Raw genomic sequence first — 24,881 nt, 5'->3', positions numbered from 1 at the left:
GCACTGGGACCTATGAGGTCATTCGGTGCTGAAACGGAAATTGACAACAAGAAGGTTTGAAAGGTGTAACGAGGAAAAACTGGCAGTTGCACTATGAATCAATTGTCAGAAGAGGGTGGAAAGTAAGATGGGAAAAAGAGAATATGAACGGAGGTACAGGAAAAGGAACGAAAGAGGTTGCAGCTAGGGGCCGAGGGAACGCTGCAAAGAACCTCAAGTAATGCCTACAGTGCAACGCGTGAGGTGCACTGGCGGCACAACCCCCTACGGAGCAAATTCATATGGGATGGATAACAGATTTAATTACCTTTCCAAACAGTGAAAGGCTTTCAGTGACTATGCTGTGAATGACATTACTTCTCTGTTTGAATATAATTGATAAAACATCCACTTTGAGATTTTGTCTTTGGAAGTGGGTTTACATCATGTCTATTGCATTTTTACTTCATAGAGACGTTTGAAAATTTAATTCATTCAGGAGTTCTTTTATTTTGGAGCGACGAGAAATTTATTAAAGGTAAACCCAGTAGAAAATCGTTCCTTCTTTCTACAAGCAAAAGTGAAAACTATTTTTTCGTCACTTTTTCATCCATGAGCGAGTAAATTGAATAATATATGTAAACACACATATATATGTGTGTTTGTGTGTGTGTGTGTGTTTGTGTATGTATGTATGTAATATTTTACTGATAGAAACTATGTGCCTGACACACAAAGCCGGGCAGTGGTTGATTGATCGCAACAAAGTGATAAACAAATGGAAGAAAATGATAAATATATCTCTTTATTGTTATTGACTTTCTAGACGAAGATGGAACAGCGTGGACTTTAGTGAAATATTGTATTTTACCATTTAAGAAAAAAAAAAACAGAAATTGGTTTTCTCTCCGACAAATACTCAAGACTGGAACACATCTGGAAAACTCATATTCGTAACCTTGACATCCCAGTCCAGATCTTTGATCATTCGCCTTTACCTCAGATCTCATATTTCTCTCTGCAGCCCAGCAACGTTAATCCAGTATTTCCCTTCTTCTCCCTCTTTGTTCTGTGAAAAGGGGAGAGGAGAGAGGGGATCATTTCCTCACCCCCTTTTTTTTCCCCAGCCTCCAGACCTCTTTTGACCCCTGGAAAATTCACGTTGATTGATCGCCGGCGATCTTCTTTCCGTTCCTCGACGTTCGCCTTTGGAAATCCGGCGATTCGTCTCGAGCGATATCGACGCCAAATAATAACAAGACTGAAATATCCATCGCCCCGGAGTCCACCGCTCAGCTCGATTCAAGCTCTCTGTCTCTGCTACTCCAAGTCAGGAGAATGAGGAAGGGGGAAGAGGGAAGGGCCGCAGATCGTTTGATGTTTTAAGTTTGATTAGAGAGCGGGAGATAAATAAGAAAGGATGAAATAAATAACGGGGAGGTAGAGAGGGATTGATGTGACAAATGGCTCTGAGCCAAGGGGATTAGCGCGTCCGGATGTAGACAAGAGATCTGGAAATAATATTCGTTCTTGGTGTAATCGGGTTCTCGTTGTTGCAAAGGGTTGTAATGGTTGTGATTGCTGTTTACAGGGTTGTTAGGTATGGTCCGAAATTTGTATTGATGTTATGATAATTATTATTGCACGATTATGCTACTGCCCCTTTTGGTCCAATAAGTTTTGGTTCCAATTTGCAAGGCCATGTGACTTTAACGTATAGCATTTCTCTGATTGGTTAATGCTATATCCTGTTGAATGATGATAAATAGAGTTTTGAGTAAATAAATATTTTTACTCTCTGGATACATGAAAATCTATAATGAGAACTATCGACTAAAACTCTCCTTACCATCTCTTATTGATAATGAGAGATGTGCAAGGTTTAGCGAGTTCCCTGTACAGATTTTTATGAATCCTTAAGATAAAATTATTGTGGAATTTTTTTTTTCACTGTATTATTCATATAAATATCAGAAGTTATTAATAATAATAATAACTTTATCATTTTATTTTACTCTTATTGAAACTACTGGAAAGAAAATAATTTTATTTTACTCTTATTGAAATTACTGGAAAAGAAAACATGGAAGGTAATTGTAAATAATGTTTATTCCATTAATATCTTTCGTTTCCCACAGATTGGGCCGTTTCTCATCGATTGAGCCTAGAGGATCGTAACGCCTCCGGGACCGATTTCTTCTTCAGTCCGTGACCAACCTTCACTAACCGACCTGTCAAGTGTACACCACCCCCCGCCTATTTATTATTATTATTATTATTATTATTATTATTATTATTATTATTATTAAAAACCCTCTAACAGCTACTTCGGTTCAGCGATATTGTCATTATTATCATCAAAAACTCACGATACCGTGAATATTCGTATGCAAAAATAATCTAACATATACATGGATTAATCATTATTATAATTATAATCATTATCGCTATTATTATTATCATCATCAAGACTTATACGACAACAGAGTGTCATTCATACTTCAAGGTAATGTCTCTCACAGTTGAAACGATTTATTATTTACTGGCGTAATAATCTATGTATTCCATCTATTATTAGTATTGATATTATATTATTATTATTATAACAAACCAACTGAGAAATCTCTCCTTCCTCTTCATCCTCGTCTGCCGATGCTCTGTTGTTGCAGGACAGCTAAATATGATATATTTACGGCAGACGGTATTCCGGAGAACGAACAGAAACGGAGACATGAGAGAGGTGACAAAGGGCGATGAAACAGGAGCGTTATTATTATTATTATTATTATTATTATTATTATTATTATTATTATTATTATTATCTCGATCAGTTGGGTGCCAGAGTTTGCGAGATATGTTCACAATGCAGTGGGTTGATTTATCTTGAAAAAAGGAAGTGATGGCTGCGGAAGTTGATGAAGGGGTTATCTTTTTGCAAATCTTAAAGACACAAAGAATTATTTGAATGCCTCTCTCTCTCTCTCTCTCTCTCTCTCTCTCTCTCTCTCTCTCTCTCTCTCTCTCTCTCTCTCTCTCTCTCTCTGACACACACACACACACACAATATAGCGCATTGCTATCACTCATAATAATAAAAAAAATCAGTTATAATCTAATTAGTAAAGTTTATCAATCATATAAACATTTCAACCTCTGTTATATTCTGCAAATGCATCACATATGTTTCTATAATATTGTCACCATTCAACGTTTCTTTATCTGTGACCACATTTTCCCCTTGATTTTCTTCCAACAAGGAAGGTTATTTATTCATTTTCCTTTGAATTCTCCCCCTGATGAAGAGAGAAACACCCTTTTCCATCGCAAAGTCGTAAAGCAGCAAAAAACTTCTCCCGTAGGGGTGTAGTGCCGTCAGTGTACCTCATGCGGTGCACTGTAGGCATTACTTAAGGTTCTTTGCAGCGTGCTTTAGGGCCCCTAGCTGCAGCCCCTTTCGTTCTTTTAATTGTACCTCCTTTCATATTACCTTTCTTCCATCTTCCTTTCCACCCTTTCCTAACAATTCATTCATAGTGCAACTGCGAGGTTTTCCTCCTGTCAAACCTTTAAAACCTTTTACTGTCAGTTTCCGTTTCAGCGCTGAATGACCTCATAGGTCCCAGTGCTTGGCCTTTGGCCTTAATTCTAAATTCAGTCCAGTTCAGCAAAAACATTTCACTTAGCGCTGGTGTATTTCCTAACGTTCGTTAACTTCACACCAGGGAGCGCCTTTGAGTCGTCTCTCCTGTTTTAGGACATATTGACGGTGTCGAATCATCTCTCTTTGTCTCGATCCTATTGATTACGCTGAGCAGTTTCTCTTTGTTTATGAATGTATTGACGGCGTGTAGTCAGTTCTTTCTGTTCCAGTTCTTATTAATAGTGTCGCGTAATCTTTTTTTTTTTTCAGACTGCTGACCGCGTTAAGTTATTGGAACTTTTGTGTAATCTTCAACGGTGATTTTGTTGATATGATTGAGTTATCAGCATCTTATTTCAAGAGTTGAAGACAACGTCGAGTTACCTCAGTTTTAGAGGGAAGTGACAGTGTGACGTCATCTCTCCTTCTCTCGGAGCCTACCTAAGGAGTTGTTTAATCACTTTTAATTTATATAAATACTAAAAATGGGCGAATATTTGCATGGAAGAACCAAAGAGGACATTAATCTGTAAATCAAGATTACAAAGAAGAAATAAATACTTATATGTGGAAAGTAAAAGGTAAAAATAAAATGAAAATAAATAAATATACATGAATCGTGCATTCATTTCGAGATCTTTCTAAACAGGCGAGATGAATCAGCTTTAATTTATGCACAACAACATTATATTCGGATTTGTGATAATCCCCTGCCGTTAATACAACTGAGCTTTGATTCTACAATTAAATCTCGTGTCATTTGCACTGCCTTCGCCCCGTCAATTGATATCCGTCTCTGTCAAACAAGAAATGGATATATTCATCCCGTCTCTGTATGTAATATTAGGGATGATATGTTGCACTCCGGGGTGGCAGTAAGTGTGAGGGCAGCTCTCTCTCTCTCTCTCTCTCTGTCTGTCTGTCTCTCTCTCTCTCTCTCTCTCTCTCTCTCTCTCTCTCTCTCTCCTCCCGGTGATGATCCTTGATATGAACACCCCCCCCACCCGGGTTTGGGGGGGGGGTGGTTAGGTAAGGGTCCCCCTGAATGAACTTGATTGATCTCCCGCAGTTTCTTTCGTTTTTCGATGTTCGTTTTGGAAATACACCGAGTCATTCCATGCAATATGGATGGCATGTAGTATGATGAAGGAATTTCTTTTCCAACTGATCAGCGGTTTTCTTTCAAGTCAGCAAAATGTGGAGTTATTTTCTAACTTTCATGATTTTTTTCGATGGTATCCAGTAAATTGTGATATTTCATATCTATCTTATTTATTCTTTCTATATGTAATCAGGAAACTTTAGAATTTCCTCGCATCTATTGTTTGTTGGTAATCAGCAAACTGTTATAACCAAGGTAAAACTCGTACCGTACATTATTCATAGTTTGGTTAATGGTTTTGGTGTCGTTCTTGAGCCAAAGTTTATAAGGATATTTATACATACAGAAATGCCCAGTTTTTTTTCTTTTTTAGCCATTTACGTACACAAACACCAAACCCACCCACCCACCACACCACACACACACACCCACCCACACACACACACACACAGACATACATATATATAAAAATATATATATTTATATATATATATATATATATATATATATATATACATACATATATACATATATATACATATACATATATATATACATATACATATACATATATATACATATATATATAATATATATATATATATATATATATATATATATATATATATATATATATATATATATATATATATATATATATATATATATATATATATATATATATGCGTTAAAAACGTGTTTCTCATGTCCTTTTCTTTAGTGAATGTAAGTCGTTCTTGTGCATGCGCTTGCCAATTATTTTCTAGTTTAGTATTTGCGAAAACCACACCAATCCCTTCCCCCAAATCTTTTCTCTGGTATTGTCTTCTATGTGCATTGTATAAGAATATGAAAACTTTCTCATTTTTATTTTGCGCAATCAGCTTTTATTATGAATGTAAACATTAATATAAAACTTTTTCATTTGTATTATTTAAAATTTCGCATCCGTGTATTTCTATCAACTTCAGTATAAGCCCCCTGCACTTCCAGTAACTGTTTCTCTCCTCTGTTAGGGAAGACTGTAAAAGTTTTGCCACTCACCTAAACAAATTGGCCGTTCATGGGAACTTTATCGTCGTTTCTTTCTCACAGATGCATTCTATAAATTGCCATATAGATCCGCCGTGCCACTTTTGTATAGCTTTTAGCCATTTCCACTCTTTTTTCCCCATTCACGTTTTTTTTCTTTTTCTTTTTCAGTAGAGACCCCTTTCTCTCTCGCCAGCGTCCCCGAGTGACAAGAGGTGCCGTGTCTGCTCTCCTGTGTCGCTCTGTAAAAACATTTTTGTTTTTTGTTTCCTTGTTTGCGGTCTTTGTGGAGAGACCGAGTGGGCGTGACTCCCAAAATGTCTTCAAAATGCCCTCAATGTCTTTAAAAACGACAGGATGCTCATTAAGGAAACACAAAGGGAGAATGGGAATTCCTTATAATGTATATTAATCACCACTGATAAAGTATATATGGCGTATAAGCGTTTGTAAGATAATGCATCTAAATTATGGCGTGCTTTATATAATTCCAAGATTAGAGGTTATACGTTCCACATGATCTGTCCAGGGAGCAACTGCCGAAGCACAGGGTTACGGCAAGTTTATCAGTAAGCTTTTTAAATTATACAACAGACTAGTGGTCTGGAAGTTTTCCGCGCGTGGTTTTCACCCCTGATTCATCATTTTTAATCTTGAAATTGATAGTGATCATTGTGTTTATTTTTCTAAGATTATCCCTCCAGGTTCGTTCAAGACTGTTCAGTCATCTCTCTATCAGCATACAAAGGGTTAATAAAACTAGAACTAGCTTCTGAATATTTTATATTTAGCTGCTTATTTGAGAGAGAGAGAGAGAGAGAGAGAGAGAGAGAGAGAGAGAGAGGACAACTTGAACTCAGTGTGCAGGTTTAGTGATCAGCTTTTGGATAGAATTTATTTTGTCCGGATTTGGGAAAAGCTTAAAGGCCCAGGACCCAAGCCGGTCTATCAACATATAAATTTTAAATTATTACAAAGTTTATTTTAGTACTGATAATTTTGATCTTATTAGCTTTCTTAAAGGCACAGAAGTTTTATTAATAAAGAAGCGCGAGTTAATTGGAAAGCTTTTTTTTCATCTAATATTCTTTGTATTGATATAGAAATATCAGTAGATATTTTACAAAACTTCTAAGGACATGCAAGGCAGATCACCCAAATTTGCATTATAAAAGTAATTTGCAGATATTAATATGATAATTATTTCGCATGAGAAATTGGACATTTATCATGTGTTTATTACGTTACTTGATTGTTAGAAAAACCAAAACCTTAATATTGTACTCCTATGCATACATTTTTTCATTTTACCGAATTAACATTGTTGGACGGTACAGTATTTAATGTATTGATTTATTGGACGTTTTAAGTTAATTTTTCGATTCATATATTTATTTCTCGTGAGAAATTATTGTTTTCATTAGGCTAATGGATTGTTGAAAAAACTAAAACATTAATATTGTACTCTAAGGATAAATATATAATATTGACGAAATAATATTGTTGGATGATAATGTATTCAGTATATTTATATATATAACAGTTTAATATAATTTTTGATTCGTATCAGAAAGTTAATTATTTTTCGTATTATGTTGTTTCTCATTCATTTCTTTGTAAAAAAAAAAAAAAACATGACCTGCATCCTTAGGTCACAACGGAGACAGTTGAACCAACGTTGCCATCCCAGCTAAAATGTCTGTCCCCTGGTTAAAATATGGGGTTCCATATTTTAGTCTCTTAAGTCCCACCATTCTGGCAGAAGAAAAGTCGAAGTTAAATGGACTATGCAGAGTTACAACGGTGTAAGTGTCAAATGCATTACAGGGCAGAACTGTTTATATATCTGGCATGCTGTTCTTATCTGCGCTGCATCGGTGACATAAACTACTTCAGTTAAAAAGTCCCGGAAAACAAATGGGAGTTGTCCTTAGTAGGGTTGTCGAAATACATTAGTGATTTTACTTACTTTCTGTTTGTTTTGAGATTTATAAAAATTGATGATGAAGAAGATGATGATGAAGAAGACTCAATCAGACCGTGTATACATTGTTTGTTTATTCATTATTGTTTAAGATTTGATTAGACCCGTTTGTATATAGTGTGTTTGTTGATTCATTTGTTTTATTATTATTATTGTTGTTGTTGTTGTTGTTGTTGTTGTTGTTGCTGTTTTCGTTGTTGTTGTTGTTGTTGTTGTTTCTTGTGTAGCTAGAAGCGCTTACCATTTTTTTTTATTATTTATTTCCTAATTAACTGAAGTATCTCTACCATTTTCTGTGGCTCCTGAGCCGCCTCCTGTAGCAAAATTTAGCTGTCTTAAGTTTGAACGTTGACCGTACAACCAATTTTATAAAGAACTTGGGAATGACATAGCCTCTGTGCCATGACTCTGCACAGAATTGAATTAAAGTTTGCTTTGCCGAAATATTCCTTGCTTTTATTTGTTTTTAACATCGTTATTTATCTATTTTGCAATGCCCAGTGTATTAGTTGCTGCTATTCGTAATTAATTTTATGTGCGTTTATGTGTTTGTGTGTGTGTGTGTGAGTGAGTTCACATTTTGCCATTTGTTCCCGTTCCGTTCGTTCTTTTATCGCATTTGAAGTATAATATTTTCTATGGAATATCTATAGGAAAGTTATTTAGCCGTTCTTCTTGTTCCTCGAAACTAATCTATAGTAATAAAAATGAAAATATCCTTGCTTCCGTAGAGATATGTACACTTCTGTATAGAGTTCGTGAATACTAACAGCTGTACTGCATAGGTACTTATAGATGTTATACAAGCATACTAGGAACGTTATAGTGTTTCTTCAAACACAATTCATCATCATCATAAGTAGTAGTAGTAGTAGTAGTAGTAGTAGTAATAGTAGTATTAGTAGTAGTATTAATTTGGAACTAATCTTTTGACAAAGGAATATTTTGAATGCCATTCCCATTAATAATTATTGTGTCCCTTGAATGAAATCGAATTGTTTATAGATTTCGAAATGCGATTCACTTCTTTGATTGCGTTTTTTTATTGGCACTGAATCGGAAGCTCATCACATTTTAATCAGTGTCCCGACGTCCCTCGCTGATTCTCATTTGATTGCGATTGCATGTAAATTCGAAAAGGAAAAATATATCATCATTGAACATCTTGTTGCGACAGGGATTTCAACAGTCACCTCTAAAAATGTTATTGCTTCTCAGTTATATATATATATATATATATATATATATATATATATATATATATATATATATATATATATATATATATATATGTGTGTGTGTGTGTGTGTGTGTGTGTGTGTGTGTGTGTTAGTGTGTGCGTGTATAAGTTCTTCGTTGGACGAGTCGGTATAGTTCTCGGCTAGCACTCTGCTGGGCCCGAGTTCGAGTCTCCGACCGGCCAATGAAGAATTAGAGGAATTTATTTCTGGTGATAGAAATTCATTTCTCGGTATAATGTGGTTCGGATTCCACAATAAGCTGTAGGTCCCGTTGCTAGGTAACCAATTGGTTCTTAGCCACGTAAAACAAATCTAATCCTTCGGGCCAGCCCTAGGAGAGCTGTTAATCAGCTTAGTGGTCTGGTTAAACTAAGGTATACTTAACTTATATATATATATATATATATATATATATATATATATATATATATATATATATATATATATATATATATATATATATATATATATATATATATATATATATATATATATATATATATATATATATATATATATATATATATATATATATATATAAAGTATATGTATATATATCTCATAGTTTATGTTTCAGATTTTCCAACTTATTGTTTAACTTCTCTCTCCCTCTCTTCTTACCCTTCTCATTCATATTATTTTATGTCTCTTTCCAGATTCTCCAACTTATAGTTTAATTTTCTCTCTCTCTCTCTCTCTCTCTCTCTTCTCTCTCTCTCTCTCTCTCTCTCTCTCTCTCTGATGTACATAGAAGCTTGAGATAATAGTTAATAAGTAATATTACAGGCTTCAAAGAATACTGAGTCTTTGATATCAAAATTTTTAGATAATAACGAATATTTAATGTGATCGGTTGTAAGGGATGATGAGCATTGTATAACAAAAGGTTTTAGGAGATGATGAATCTTGGTGTTCCGTAGTATTAAAATGACTTATGAAGCATTAAACTTCATTTATCCATTAACCACAAACACATCTAGGTGTCGCGGATGTGGTGTTAACAATCTTGTAGCGAAGACGTGTCTTTAATGGAGCGAAAGTGAAAATTTCTTGAATATCATATCCGTAGTTTTTTTTTTTTTTTTTTTTTTTTTGGCTTTCGGTTCAAATTGTCGGTTTTAACTGCAATAATTTTCTCAGTGTAAACATTTCTTGGTTTACTTTGCTGATGGACACGAGTAATGGTGTTTTGAGTCATCGGCTTCTCTTGCAGTGTAGAGTTGACTTCACTTTTTATTATAACACTTCTTGAACTTTAGAGAAATAGAATGATCCGTTATTCATTCTTCATTAAATTCAGGATATTGTAGAATGATCTGTCTTTTTACTTCCGGTTTAGTTATTGTTATTGGTGCTTGCATCTTAACTTTTTATGGTTTCCACATTTCAACAGTTCTTATTCCTTTTGCGGGGTTAGTACAGCGTTTATTTCTGGAAAGCTCGGGAATGGGGCCCGAGAGTTAGGTTACCGTAGATTAGGGTAGACTACAAGCTTTAGGTAGTTTTGTAGTCAAGCCACAAAATATATCCCCATATAATTCAGTTGCTCACCATTTTATTTATATATTCATTTATGCTTTACGTAGCTTTTCACGTATTCATATATTCAAACATCAGCGTGAGATTTAGCTCTCACGCTACTGTGTATGTTACCAGAATAATTACACATATAATTTGGACATTAGTTCGCGAATAATTTTGGAAGGATTTTTACGAAACGCTTTCGGAAAACCCTACGTTACAGCAATAGGAATATTTTAAAAGTGGTCCCATTTACATTTTTGCTTTAATATCCCTTATATTTGGTTCGTGAGCTCGAACCTCTCATTTCAGGACAAAGGGGAGAATACACTGAATTATAAAATCTCTAAGACCCCGTTTTCCATCATGGCTGCCATATTTTCTCGTCTGATTCCTTCCGAAGAACAGATTGGAAAGTTTACAACGTAATTCGAGCTTTTTATCGTGTGGATACTTTCGCAATTAATAGTGAACATAATTTTTTTCATAACTGCTGATTAACGTTATCTTCCAGTTTATAATGTTTCATAAAAACCTTTGATTCCGTATTACCTGGAATAAATTTTGCCAGTGATTGTTATCTGTAGTTCACCAATTTTGATTGCTAATAGAAAGTCAATTGCGAGAGCGTAATTATGTTGGACAATCAAATGTAGCAGTTTCTTAATTATTACTTTGTTATTCTCAGCGAAGTGACGTGTGATATTCTTTATTCCCTTCAGAATAAGAAATAACAAAAAAGCAAAGCAAAAAAAAAAAAAAGTTGAATTTTATTGAAAGTGACTTTGGAGTATCGCTCTGTCCTTTTCAGAGCGTCAGTTTGCGTAAATGGATAAGGTCATTCTCCCCCAACTAGACCTTTACGGGTCAGCGCCGCTTGCATTTCAAGAGAGGTGGATTTCCTTTCGGAGAAAAGAAAAAATTCAGAATTCCTGAAGTAATACAGGTGTGTTTTATTCGAATCTTATGCTAATATAATGGCCCAGTCCTCCAATTCATTTTTCCTCATGTCAGCACATTTCGGTCGGGGTTATTCGAAGCGTAGTTTTTGTTTACCTGAGGACCACGAAGAAGAGTTGGCACTGTGCCATGGCCTTGGGGGGGGCGAGGGGTTGGGGGAAGGGGGAACTATTCACTCGTATATTTCGTGGTATATCACTATCGCGTGTGCGAAGGCTGAGTTTTTTTACTTTTTCCTGTTCGTATTCCGTTTGGTTTTAGTTTGGATGATATTGATAAATGATAAAATTAGTTCGTGTAAATTATACTTAACGTAAGGTGTTCCTGCTGAGAGTTTTTTTTTTTTTGTGTTTATACTTCTATTTTCTCAGTTGCTGTGGAAATGGTTTGGCCCTGATATTGAGTTTGGTTTTATACTCTCTCTCTCTCTCTCTCTCTCTCTCTCTCTCTCTCTCTCTCTCTCTCTCTCTCTCTCTCTCTCTCTCTCAGTACATATACGTATGTATGTATCATATATATATATATATATATATATATATATATATATATATATATATATATATATATATATATATATATATATATATATATAATATGTATATATAATATAATATATATATATATATATATATATATATATATATATTATACATACATATGTACACACACATATATATATATGTGTGTGTGTGTGTGTTTTTGTGTGTGTATTCTGTCTTCATAGTGTAGTGGTAGTGGGTTGAGTTCACAAACTGAATGACCAACGTTCAGTTCCCTTCCGGACGATGAAGGACGGTATGGACGCGTCCCTACATTCCAGAATGCCTTTGTTGACTCAAGCAGAGTATTAGGTACCCAAATGTTACTCTTGTTTTGCGGGGTTGCAGCTAGGATGAGAGAGAGATAGAGAGAGAGAGAGAGAGAGAGAGAGAGAGAGAGAGAGAGAGAGAGAGAGAGAGAACAAAAGGCGGGGGGCCTCGAGTAGGTAATCCTCACACCAAGGAGTGAAACCATTCATAAGATATTCTCTTTCTCTTTCTCACTGAGGATCCTCTCGCCAATGAAACGATTTTTTCCAGTGGTGGCAAAGGATTGTTGACCTGTCAGTGTGTATCTAACCCCCCCCCACATCCCCCAACACACACACACACACACACACTACAAACGGAGAAGGAAGTTAGTGGAGAGGCTGTTCTTTCTGGATGAAACTTTGCATATGAATGCTGTGTCGAAAATGACCTCTTGCTCTCTCCTAAGCTTCGTCGACAGTTGCAAAGATTCCAGGTTTTTTTTATTTTTTCCATTTGCTCTTCTTAGCTGTCTTTTCGTGGCGGGATTTTTTTATTTTTCGTATTCCGAAGTATAATTTTCCTTTGAGAAAACCATTGATCTGAAAGATCTATAAGAATTTAAATTACTGTAAAGGCTTGTCCTGATTGCTTTTTGAGAAAGCCTTTTTGAATGATTTTAAAGGTTTTCTATTACTTTAGACTTGTCTTGTTAAATTTTAAAAAGGTTAATTGATAACTCTAGATATATACATATATACATATATATATATATATATATATATATATATATATATATATATATATATATATATATATATATTATATATATATATATATATATTTCTATTTTGCCTTATTCCCCTTTGATGACTTGTTTTTTTTACCAAGAAAGACTATTATGTATCGTCAGCCTTCTCCTATACTTCATATATTCTGTTAAGTGTCGCATTCACGTTCAGGAGACGCCACCCGAAGCAATATCCTCGGTTCCTCAAAGTCTATCTTTTCGCTCGAGGAAAACACAACGCTAATACCTACCTGCCCTGTAGGAAATTGAACCTCCTCCGTAAAGCTCTCGCCCTTCACCTCTCCGAAACCCAGACATTTCTCGTCGGGTTTCCTCTCCTCCCCCACGTCAAAACTTATGATGATACACGCCCGCCTTACGCCCATTCTCCTGTCACCTCTGTCAACCTCTTTCACACCTTCCTTCGCGTCTCTTCATTTCTCACGGGGTGCCAGCCCTTCTGAGTCTAAATCTGGTTGACAGGAAGTCCCTTTTTTTCAGCAGGTTCCTATCTCTTTCTCTCTTTTTTTTTCAACTCTCCTCCTCCTCCTACTACTACTACTCCTCCTCCTCCTCGTCTCCTCCTCCTCCTCCTCCTCACCTTCCATGCAAATAAAGCACCGCCCTCCACTTTCATAAAGCGGGCTTTGAGCCGACAATCCCTTCATACTTTGTAACTTCTGTCTCCCTTGACACTTCTTTTATTCGACTGTGTTGGCAAAACTCTAGTCTTCACATTCTCCCACCCCCTTTTTTTCATTTATTTCCATTTTTTCACCTCTTCACCTATTTTCCCTTCTTTTTTTTTCAGAATTCTCTCCCACATACCGTTATAGATCAGCCATTCATTTGTCCTTTTTTATGTGAATGGTTAAGCTTTACGTCAATTAAAGTTTTTTTTCCTGACTTTGTTAGTAGATTCCTCTTGGGCATTCATAGATTTTTCACACTTCTGTGGTTTCTGTTGATCTTTTCGTCATTTTAAGTTTTTACAGACTTTGTCTGCCGTTTCCTCTTGAGCGTTTGTGGATTTTTTCACTTGTATGGTTTCTGTACACCTCCATAAATAGGTTTATTTGCTGGAGTTTGCATGAGAAGTCCGCGTGTTTATAATGCAAGGTTTCAGCTCTTCCATTTGTTTTTCATTTTTTAATAAGTTTGGTTTGAAAATAATTTTTTTAATACTTTCTCTTTCTTTATATATATATATATATATATATATCTATCTCTCTCTATATATATATATATATATATATATATATATATATATATATATATATATATATATATATACACATATATATATATATATATATATATATATATATATATATATATATATATATGTGTGTGTGTGTGTGTGTGTGTGTGTGTGTGTGTGTGTGCATATTTACAGAGAGAGAGAGAGAGAATCGGATGTACATTCTGGGGCCCTATCATTCCGTGTTTAATCATATAAAGAAAACAAATTATAGCTCAGACATGTATATATATCGCGACGGGTAAATCAGTATTCTCTTTGACGTGCCTGTGTACTGACGACCGTAACTGCATATGGTAGTTGCTTGTTTAAAATTTGTTATTATCATGCAGAATAATGGAATTGCTCAGTTTATCCTACACTGTTAACCGTTTGTTGGGTCTGCTCTGGGCTCACTGTGACAATGTTCATCACATCAGACACTTACTTCCAGTTGCAAGTTCTCTAGCAATAAGTTGGGTACAAGATTATGGGTTCCATGTCCATATCCCCTCCGCCCCAACAATTGGTCAAAGGAAGTGGAATTTGTCATCCATTGTTGGTCCCCCATCCAAGTTCCGGTCAAACCCAGCTGTACTTGATTTTACCTGCTTCAAGACCAAGTTTCATCCATTGGAAAGCTTGAAGAACTCACACGCTTTGAAAAGTTAAAATGTTTGCAATGTTCGCCACTTTGCAAAAACATCCTCTCACAAGGGGTTCACAACTCTTCCTAGATATTTCTTGAGGTTCTTGAGAGCTAACCGGTTTTCCAAAGCAACAAATACTGCCTTCACTCTTCTATTTTTTTAGTATATTAGAGTGAAATATTATAAACAAGTACTAAAGCGTTCGAAGACAGCAAACATCTGCCAGGGCTAAGCAATATCCAACCCCTTCCTAAAATATCCTTTATGCAGATATCCGGATTTCTCCCAAAATCCAGTCATTTGTAGATAGTCACGAGACCCACGTTTGGCAAAGTTTTCATAAATAACTAATGATAACTATCTGTGCAATTCCGGTAACAAAAATATAAGCAGTCACAAGATAACATTCTTCACTGAGGTAACTATTTTCTCTTCTTCTCTGAATCTTTATTTGTCTCCAGGTCTAGAATTCATTCACTCCATCAATTTACATTTTATCTCACACAGCTTTTCATTTCAGCCTCAATTTTACGTCGTTGCATCCTCGGGGGTTTCAGGTCTTTGCTCTGAAATTTATGAAAACACATTTCAAATATGCTCACTTATTTCTCCCAGTGAAGTTTCATAAGCTCTCAAACCATGTTTCTCCATCGCGAGAAAAGTGTCAGGAAACGGAGATTTAAAATGCGTTTGCTTGACAAATGCAGAAATGAAAGAGAAAGTCTCACGAACTCCCTGTTTTCGCATCTTTTCTGAAGATAGCTATCTTGTTATCAGAACTTAGAGACATCATTAACTGATAAGGATTTTTGTTTTTCGTAAGTTTTTTTTTTTTGGAGGTTATCACTGAGGTGTTCTGTAGATAGTGCTGATGTTTATCATTAATCCACGAGCTTTTTTTTTCATGAAAACTCTTTTTATATGAAAAGATAACATATATATATTTTATATATATATATATATATATATATATATATATATATATATATATATATATTAGATATATATATATATATATATATATATATATATATATATAGAAAAACAGATAGATTAGATAGATATATATATATATATATATATATATATATATATATATATATATATATATATATATTGTGTGTGTGTGTGTGTGTGTTTGACTGCACGCGCGTGTGGTGGGCACGCATGTACTTGTCCTGCAGTCACTGCATGTTCAACCCGTGGATCGAACTTTCGATTTTATGAGGGCGAAATCGACTAAGACGTTGAAACTTGTTACGTGGCAAAGTTGTTGTGAGAAAGGTTGGTATCAAAAGTATATGTCCTTTTACACTGAATTGTTAATATTTACTTAATTTTTATCAGCTAGCGTCACTGCGACTTCTAAAGTGAATAACATCAAAAACCTTTTATCTTCTCTAAATTAAATGAAACATCTAACTTGTAAATATTTTTTCCTTTTCTAAACCCATTCTTAGTCGATGAGTGCTTCTCCGTGTATGGTTTGTCTTAGAGTATTAATTACTGAGTGTAATTAACCTTTTTTGTGAAAATTGTATCAGTAATTTTGCAACAGTGGAGGATCAAAACTTGGGATAAAACCAAGTTTCTGATTTTTACTGTTTATTATTTTGGCTGCCTTATTATGTCACAGTTGTTTTTAGGTAATATGCAGTGGAAGAACATTGTCGAAATACAGTTATTTGTACTTCGGATTTTACAAGGTAACACGATGTAAATAATTTTGACGATGTTAGGTTTTTCCTTGCGTCAGAGGCCACGCAAGGGGGTAGTACCTTCATTGCTCCTCATGTGGTGCACTGTAGACATTTCTGAAGTATATATGCAGCGTCCTTTCGGCTCCTAGATCAACCCACTTTTTAGCCTTTACCGCCATTCCTCCTTCATTTCTTGCAGCTTGCTGTCCAACTTCTCTTGTTTTCTCTTATTTCTACATTCAATTCTTCATCTTTATCTCCAACCATCCTATCTCCCTCTTTCCACTGTGTCTTAACCGCTGGATGTATGAAAGTACCCCAGCACTTGGCTTTATAGCCTAAATTTCAAGTTTTATCCGCTCGGGTCAAAAGGTACTTCGGAATAATTTTGAAAATTTCCATTTGTCTTGACCCCGGAGTGACTCGAACACCCAGCCTTCTGATCTGGAGTCAGACGCGCTACCATTGCGCCACGGGGCCGCTGCTTTCTCGAGGCAATTGCATGCATCTCATTATCTGTGTCAAGAATCCCATGAATAGCTGATAATCTTACCGAATGCGCTCGCTCTTAGAACGGTGGGGGCCAAGGTCGCGTGAGTTATTTTGACGGTGAAGGTATATTCATGCGTTTGCGTATGCAAGTCAGTACACTAAGCATTAAATTAGAAATATCATAATTATAAGCCATTATGATACTACAGTTTGCTTATGCTATTATCATAATAAAACAGAATGCTTAATACTAAATCCCCAAAGCAGGAAATGAAACGAAGTAATCGTGTTTAAATATCCATAAATATTTTTTGCATGTTGAAAAGAGTAGTTGAGATGAAATGACGAATCATAACACTGGATTTAGAAATGGTGTCCTTGAGCGCTCTAAGCTTAACACATGCAAAAATGATCCTCAGTTGATGGTTAACTAAAAGGAGAATCTCACTTCTGACGTTCAGCGATAAAATTTTGAGCGAGCTATCCTGTTATCTCTCTCCGGTTCACTGCAACATAAAATATCTAATTTTGTACGTCGTCTGTGAATGTTATCCTTTAACGCAGCACCAACTGCAGTTTCATCCTTCATGATATTTAATGTTGGTGTGACGGTAAAGCTTATTTTGGATTTCGCCCGTTTCCACGAAACCTTGAATGCTATTCACAGTGCGTCCGAATAAGTGTATCAGATACGACCGTCTGATTTGCGTCACTGAACCTCCATCCGTCGCTGAGGCCGTGTCTATTAGTGGCAGAAGCTTTGGTTATAAAATTGTCTTGCCCTTTTGTTTTAGCGTCAGACTCCTGGCATTTCTTAACTACTTACAGATTCTCTCGTTTGGAAGTTTATAAGAAATGGAGGCCGCTGCCTGCTGACATTCAGTAAATCTTAAGTGACGTAGAATAAGGAAAAAGCCTTTTATTTTCGGGAACTCTGAATATCTGCGGTTTGGACTGCAAAAGGTAGATTATGCTTTTCCTAGAGTTTCTTTTTAAAAATAATTAGATCTGATCTCTTCAGTCCAGCAGTAATTATTTAGGTGATCTCCTCCGAGATGAAAGAAATTTCTCTTAAAGAAAGGTAAAAGAGCAGCCAGTGACCCCTTGAGCTCGTAAATCAGAGATGGAAAGCATGGCCTTAAAATACCAGCTTCATTCTTGTCTCGTTCCTGTATGGTCGCATATTTTGTGGTTCCTTGGCATTGTCGGCATGCCATATTATAATTGATTAGATGGCTAAGTGTGGTACATTATAGCTAGAGGAAAGCAAGGGTTGGGACTAGTAACCTTATCTCAAAATACCTGCTTAAATCTAGAGTGCTATCACTCTCTCTCTCTCTCTCTCTCTCTCTCTCTCTCTCTCTCTCTCTCTCTCTCTCTCTCTATATATATATATATATATATATATATATATATATATATATATATATATATATATATATATATATATATATATATATATACATATATACATACACATATTAGGATGTATTAGATATTGATATGAAGAATATATATATATATATATATATATATATATATATATATATATATATATATATATATATATATATATTCTAATGTCAGAGATAGCTAAGCCAACAATGTCATTATAGAATGTATGGATTGGAAGAATATATATATATATATATATATATATATATATATATATATATATATATATATATATATATAATTCTAATTTCAGAGATGGCTAAGCCAACAATCTCATAGTAGGATGTATGGATAAGAAGAACTGTCAGCTCGTCTTTAATAAATAGGTCAGGTATGAGCGGACTGTCCTTCGTATCCATACATACTACTTTATATATATATGTGTGTGTATTCTGTTTTCTATCTCTCTGGTGGTACATTTAATTTAGACAAGTAGAGATAAAAATGGAGAGAATATTTTACCCTTCACCATTTATAAAGCACATTTTAACAGTGGTAACAATTCTATTTCTTGCTATTTAAAAAATTGTAACAAGAGGAATGGCGGGATAGTTTAGAGTAAATAACTTCATATATATATATATATATATATATATATGTATATATATATATATATATATATATATAGAGAGAGAGAGAGAGAGAGAGAGAGAGAGAGAGAGAGAGAGAGAGAGAGAGAGAGAGAGAGAGCATGGTTGAAGTTCATTTAAACTTACTGAAGTAAGTTAGGGAAGAAAGTGCCGTAACAATTTTTCTCTTTTCAATTTGCCGAAAAAAATAGCTACATTATTTTCAACCATCGGAATAAAATGAATGGATTTCATGCGCGATTTTGCACGATTTTCCCCCATAAATTTAAGGACAGTTCCGCGTGGGCAGTCATATTTTTACATATATTATAGAAGCGAACTTTACCTGTGTAACGTAAGTGCATCAATATTAAAAAGAAAAAATATTCATTTCATGAATACTGAAGTTTCCCTGAATAACGGCCAGTTAAGACGATGCACCATTTAACTACCAAGCGACTGTTACCCAGACACTTTCTCTCTCTCTCTCTCTCTCTCTCTCTCTCTCTCTCTCTCTCTCTCTCTCTCTCTCTCTCAAAATTTAGCTGTGAAATTGCTTCATCTTGACAGTCATGTGACTTTCCCTATTATGTAGAGCAGTGGTTCCCAACGTGGGGCGTTTTAAGGGGGCCAATTCGTGAATGTTTAAACCAAGCTAATGGTCTTTTAGGCTTCCTCCACGTGAATACAGTATAAGAATTATATATCACCACAGGAGGCATCAGGATTTTAGAGATGATTAGGTGGGGCATGGCCAAAAAAAGGTTGGGAACCACTGATTGTAGAGCGAGGTTTAACAATGATTAAAAACCAGTGGTCTCGTGAAAACACTAGTAGGGATATTTTAGAAGCAACCCTTTCCTTGTTAGGTTTTCGGAACTTGGTGTTGTGCAGACAGTCTCAGACAGCTCGTGTTATCCGTTGGCAACGTATGGCTGTGAGTGCGTTTGTCAGGTGATGACCTCCTGAAGTGACTTCAGAACTCTGGCGATATTATAAGCGAAAGAAACGTTTGGAAGTGGTGTATTAAAATTTGGTTGGCGTTAACAGTTGCAATATATGCAAGATATATTACGCAAGAAAGAGACTTGGCTGAGGGAGATATCCGTCCAATAATTTAAGCATTATCCAAGGCGAATTGGCTGAAAATAAGTATATTTTTATTTTATTCTTATAAACAAACATCTTGAAGATGCAGTTTTGTTTTCAAGTTGGGTGACTAATTCAAAATCAACATCGTATGGTAGTTGAAAGTAGTACCACATTAGGCTTAGTAATTTTATCTTGCAAGGCGCTATGCATGTGTTTCGTAATTGTTTCCCTTCCTTCGCTGTTGTTTACCATACACCTTTTCCTTACGTTGTTATCCCTAAGGCATTAAGTAATTACCAGCCACGTGTCTTTTCCCCTCCCGGCAACATCCAACAGGTATACCTAATTCAGAGTTTAGGTCGTCAAAGACGCAGTGCGATGTAATGAAATGTGCCTAAATTACATTGCCTCACCCGGGAATCGAACCGTGGCACGCACACAAACGTAATGAACACGCACATACATACATACATACATACATATATATGTGTATGTATACATATATGTACGCATAAACTCATCACTTGAACTAGTTTTTAAATCGGCAGAAGAATTGTTCGCGTCAAAAACGTCACGTTTAAATTATAGTTAAAACCACCACCTCCTCTCTCTCTCTCTCTCTCTCTCTCTCTCTCTCTCTCTCTCTCTCTCTCTCTCTCTCTCTCTCTCTCTCTCATACATATTTCTTTCCCTTTATACATATGGAAAGTTTCTGCCAAATTTTCTTTCGTAATTTATTTTGATATAAACTAGGGAGTTGTTCCTCATCGCCAGAGAATATTCATTTACCTTGAACAATCTTATTCCGCTGTTTTAAAGTAACCGAGCTTGTGAATGATCCACCTGGGAATGAATTTTAATTCTCCGTGACATTTCTCCCACCTGTCACTCTCGTTGCACCTTTCCACACTCGGCCCTCTGCATGTGGCGACCTTTGCTTCAGTCTGCTGTGGTATTTTGGTATTAAATGTTAGAGTAAAAGGGAAGAGGGAAGCAAAAGATTTACCATGTTTAAGTTGTGTTATATATACACATGAAGTAGCCTAGGGCTGTCTAGAGTTTAGACTGTGATCGTAGGATGCAGATTATGTTCTCCAATAGGTTTTTCTTGGGTAATAAATTACCTCAGTTTAATTTACTTGGAAACACTTAACATTTCTTCAGGCTGTTGGAATGTAGCTTTCCGTTGTTGATTGTATTGTCGTTTAATGATAGCATTGGAAACGTTTAAAATCAGTATTTGAAATTGTATGGAGTAGAAATAATGACATGTATCACGCACACACACACTACATATGTATATATATGTGTGTGTGTTTGTATCACAAATAATATATATGTGTATATAAATATATATATATAAACATATCTATTTATAAATAATATATATATATATATATATATATATATATATATATATATATATATATATATATATATATATATATATATATATATAATATATATAAATATATATATATATGTGTGGTCATCACAAATAATGGGTATAATAACTAAATCTAATACTACATATATATTAAATATATATATATACATTATTTATAAATTGCAAGTCGGCCAACAGTTTAATTTTTAATTGAAAGCCGTTGGAAACAAATTGGAAATTCATATATATACATACATAATAACTGAATAGTTGATTGAATGAAAAAATTCTGGTTCAAATCTAAATCTTCGTCTAATACTTCAATTAAAGTTTATTAAACTTGCTCACTAACTGAATATTGATTGAATTTAAATTTTCAACAGCTTTCAATTAAAGAATTAAACTGCTCACTATTCAGTTGTACTATAACCCCACAAACTATAGTTCCCCCTTCGCCTGCCTGGCTATCAACGTCAGTCAGTTTGTGTCATAGTTGAATTGTAATCGGAACTCCCATAAAATTAAAGATATTCCAGTCAAATTTGGTACAAAGGTAGGTCATAATGCAAAGATGTTCGCGAAGATAGAGTGTCTGTCAGTTTGTCAATCTGTTTATCAATTTGACGTTATGTCAGTTTCACTGTCACATCTGCTTTGTCATCACAACTCCACCTTCATGGTAGTTGGAATTCAAGTCAAACTTGCTGTTAAGGTGGACCATCATACTAAAATGTGTATGAACGGGAATCAGCTGTCTGCCTCTCCTGTCATGTTTACCTTGCTGTCGCAACTCTTATATGACTGACGGGCTTCCAGCAAACTTTGTACAAAGGTAGGCTATCTTTTGCAAGACAGGATAGTCTGTCCAGCAAATATGCATAACACGCTTAGCTTATCGTATCAACTACTCCTACATGGTTAAAGGGATTTCATTTCCAGTAGTTACAAAATTAGGCCTTAATGCTTGTCCGACAATGTCTGTCACTCTTATCATGCTAGAAGTTTTTACGTCAAACGTAGGTCAAAGATTGATCATTATCTTTAATTTTACATTAAGGGAGGTCGTCCATTTGCCTGTCCGTCACTTTGCATGTCATACTTAATCTTACGCTGAGATTTGGTAAAATGTGAAATCATTATTATAAATTGCATAGATTTCGTATAACTTTATAGCCGTAATTTGAAATGTTAAGAGTTAGGTAATTAATATTTGGGATGTCCTTTCAGATTGCATTGTGGGCAGTGACTGTGACCTTAACCTTGATTATGACCCCCAAAAACAGAAAAAAAATCAGTTATGACCTCTTCAACATTTCATCAGTTGAATTATTCTTGGGAGTTTGTCGCGAATGCTTTTAAATTGTGTGTTTTAACAATATATACAAACCTTGGAGTACTATAACGCGGATACAATTTTCTTACAAAACACAACCCAGATTCCCGTACCAGATTCGTTTCTGCACGGCCATTTAACAGCAGCCAAGGGCATTAAACGAATGACCGAGCCACCTGACCGTACAAAATACGAGTAACTTCGAACAACTTTTCTGGACTGAACTTTTATAAGGATGTTATGACAGCTCCCGTGGAGTTTTGCAGCATGTTTTGGCGTGTCGCTGAATCTTGAGAGTACATTAGCCTGAAATATTCTCAAGTCGAATTTTTTCGCCGAAAAAAAATATGAGATTCTAATGTCTGAGGATGCAGATGAAAAATACCTTTGAGGAGCGTTGCTGTCAGATATATTTTATGGGAATGCTTGAGGGAGAAATTGATAGAGAGTTGTTTCTCTCCCTTTGGGGGACAAAGCCATCATTGCACTTCACGCGGTTCATTGTAGGCATTACGGCATTACTTTAGGTACTTTGCAGCATCCCTTCGGCCCCTAGCTGCAACACCTCTCATTCCTTTTACTGTACCTCCGTTCTAATTGCTTCTATCTTACTTTCCACCGTCTCCTAACAAATGTTTCATAGTGCAGCTACAAGACATTCCTCCTGTTTCAAATTCTAAACCTTTTTACTCTCAATTTCCCTTTCAGTGCTGAAGTTCCTCATAGGTCCCAGCGCTTGGCCTCTGGCCAAAATTTTACATTCCAAGAATTGTTTCTCTGTTGCTCATCTGTCAGTTCCAGCATGATACGAACTGGGTATATGGTGACTTGTCTTCAAGCATTCGTATGTGTAATTTTCTGTCTGTAATGTAAAGGTTCATCGATTTCTATATCATTTTCGTGACTGGGGATATATTCCTGCTTACCATGGCTTGATATTTTCTTATCTGGTGAGTATTGCTTGCGTTTTCTTGAGTAATGCTCTCATATTCTTGTGAGTACTGCACTCGTGGAAACCAAATTAGAAAATATATACTCGTCAATGACCCCGGAGTGACTCGAACACCCAGCCTTCTGATCTGGAGTCAGACGCGCTACCATTGCGCCACGGGGCCATACAGTCTGAGGGACTAATAATTTTTTAAAAATTAACGCGAGTTACTAATCCTATCAGAAATTACTCTGTGTATGTATATTTAACAAATGTTCTTAACTATATATATGTATGTGTGTGTATTTATATATACACGTAAACTCCTCCACCAATAATGAAAAAGTAGTGTTGCGTTTCTGAAAGATAACAGGAGAATAGAGCATTTCGTCTCGATAGTTTTGTTTCTCTTTCGTGTTGAACTAAGATTTTCTTCCCAGTAAAATTGCATTCACCAGTGTGTTTGTGTGTGTGTGTGTGTGTGCGTATGTCTGCTCGCTGGGGACATTTTGCGTGATAGTTATAATCATTTAACAGACCCTCGCATTTGTGCACAATAATGAATGAAATTTCCATTAGATAATTTGATATGAAGCCTAGTTTGCTGCCATAAAAGGTGGTGAAGTTCATTAAGACAATTCTTGCCTTCGTGGCACTGATAACTTTATGAATAACGATATTTTTAATTATTTATTTAGAAAATTACTAGCTAAACAATCTGTCAGAAGCCTCCTTTTCGCGTAATTGGTAGATTAATGAGATTCTACGCCAGACCTCGCCTTCGAATCATGCGAAGGATTCGTCTCAAAGTGAACTTAGTCGGAGCTAATTGATTGGATCCTACAAACTTTGCAAGGATAACGGCTTCTGATAGGGCCCAGTACTCCTTAATATCCTGGAGCGAGTGTCTCGGGGTTGATGTAATTACCCAGCCGCCTTGCCTTGCCCCGAACGCCCTTTGAATGCAATATTGATGACGGTGGTCCCTTCAGGAA

The 24,881-nt window shown here is 35.5% G+C and overlaps 2 non-coding genes across 2 annotated transcripts; both read right to left on the bottom strand.

Annotated features, from left to right (window-relative positions):
- Positions 1-17,035: 17,035 nt before the first annotated feature.
- Positions 17,036-17,107, bottom strand: TRNAW-CCA (transfer RNA tryptophan (anticodon CCA)). Its single transcript has one exon. It is a non-coding gene; the product is annotated as a tRNA-Trp (tRNA).
- A 6,891-nt stretch (positions 17,108-23,998) lies between these two features.
- Positions 23,999-24,070, bottom strand: TRNAW-CCA (transfer RNA tryptophan (anticodon CCA)). Its single transcript has one exon. It is a non-coding gene; the product is annotated as a tRNA-Trp (tRNA).
- Between the last annotated feature and the right edge of the window lie 811 nt (positions 24,071-24,881).

The sequence above is a fragment of the Macrobrachium rosenbergii genome, chromosome 41, assembly GCF_040412425.1.
Source record: "Macrobrachium rosenbergii isolate ZJJX-2024 chromosome 41, ASM4041242v1, whole genome shotgun sequence".
NCBI lineage: Eukaryota > Metazoa > Arthropoda > Malacostraca > Decapoda > Palaemonidae > Macrobrachium > Macrobrachium rosenbergii.
The sequence above is the reverse complement of the archived record's forward strand: the minus strand, read 5'-3'. Positions and strand labels throughout refer to the sequence as shown.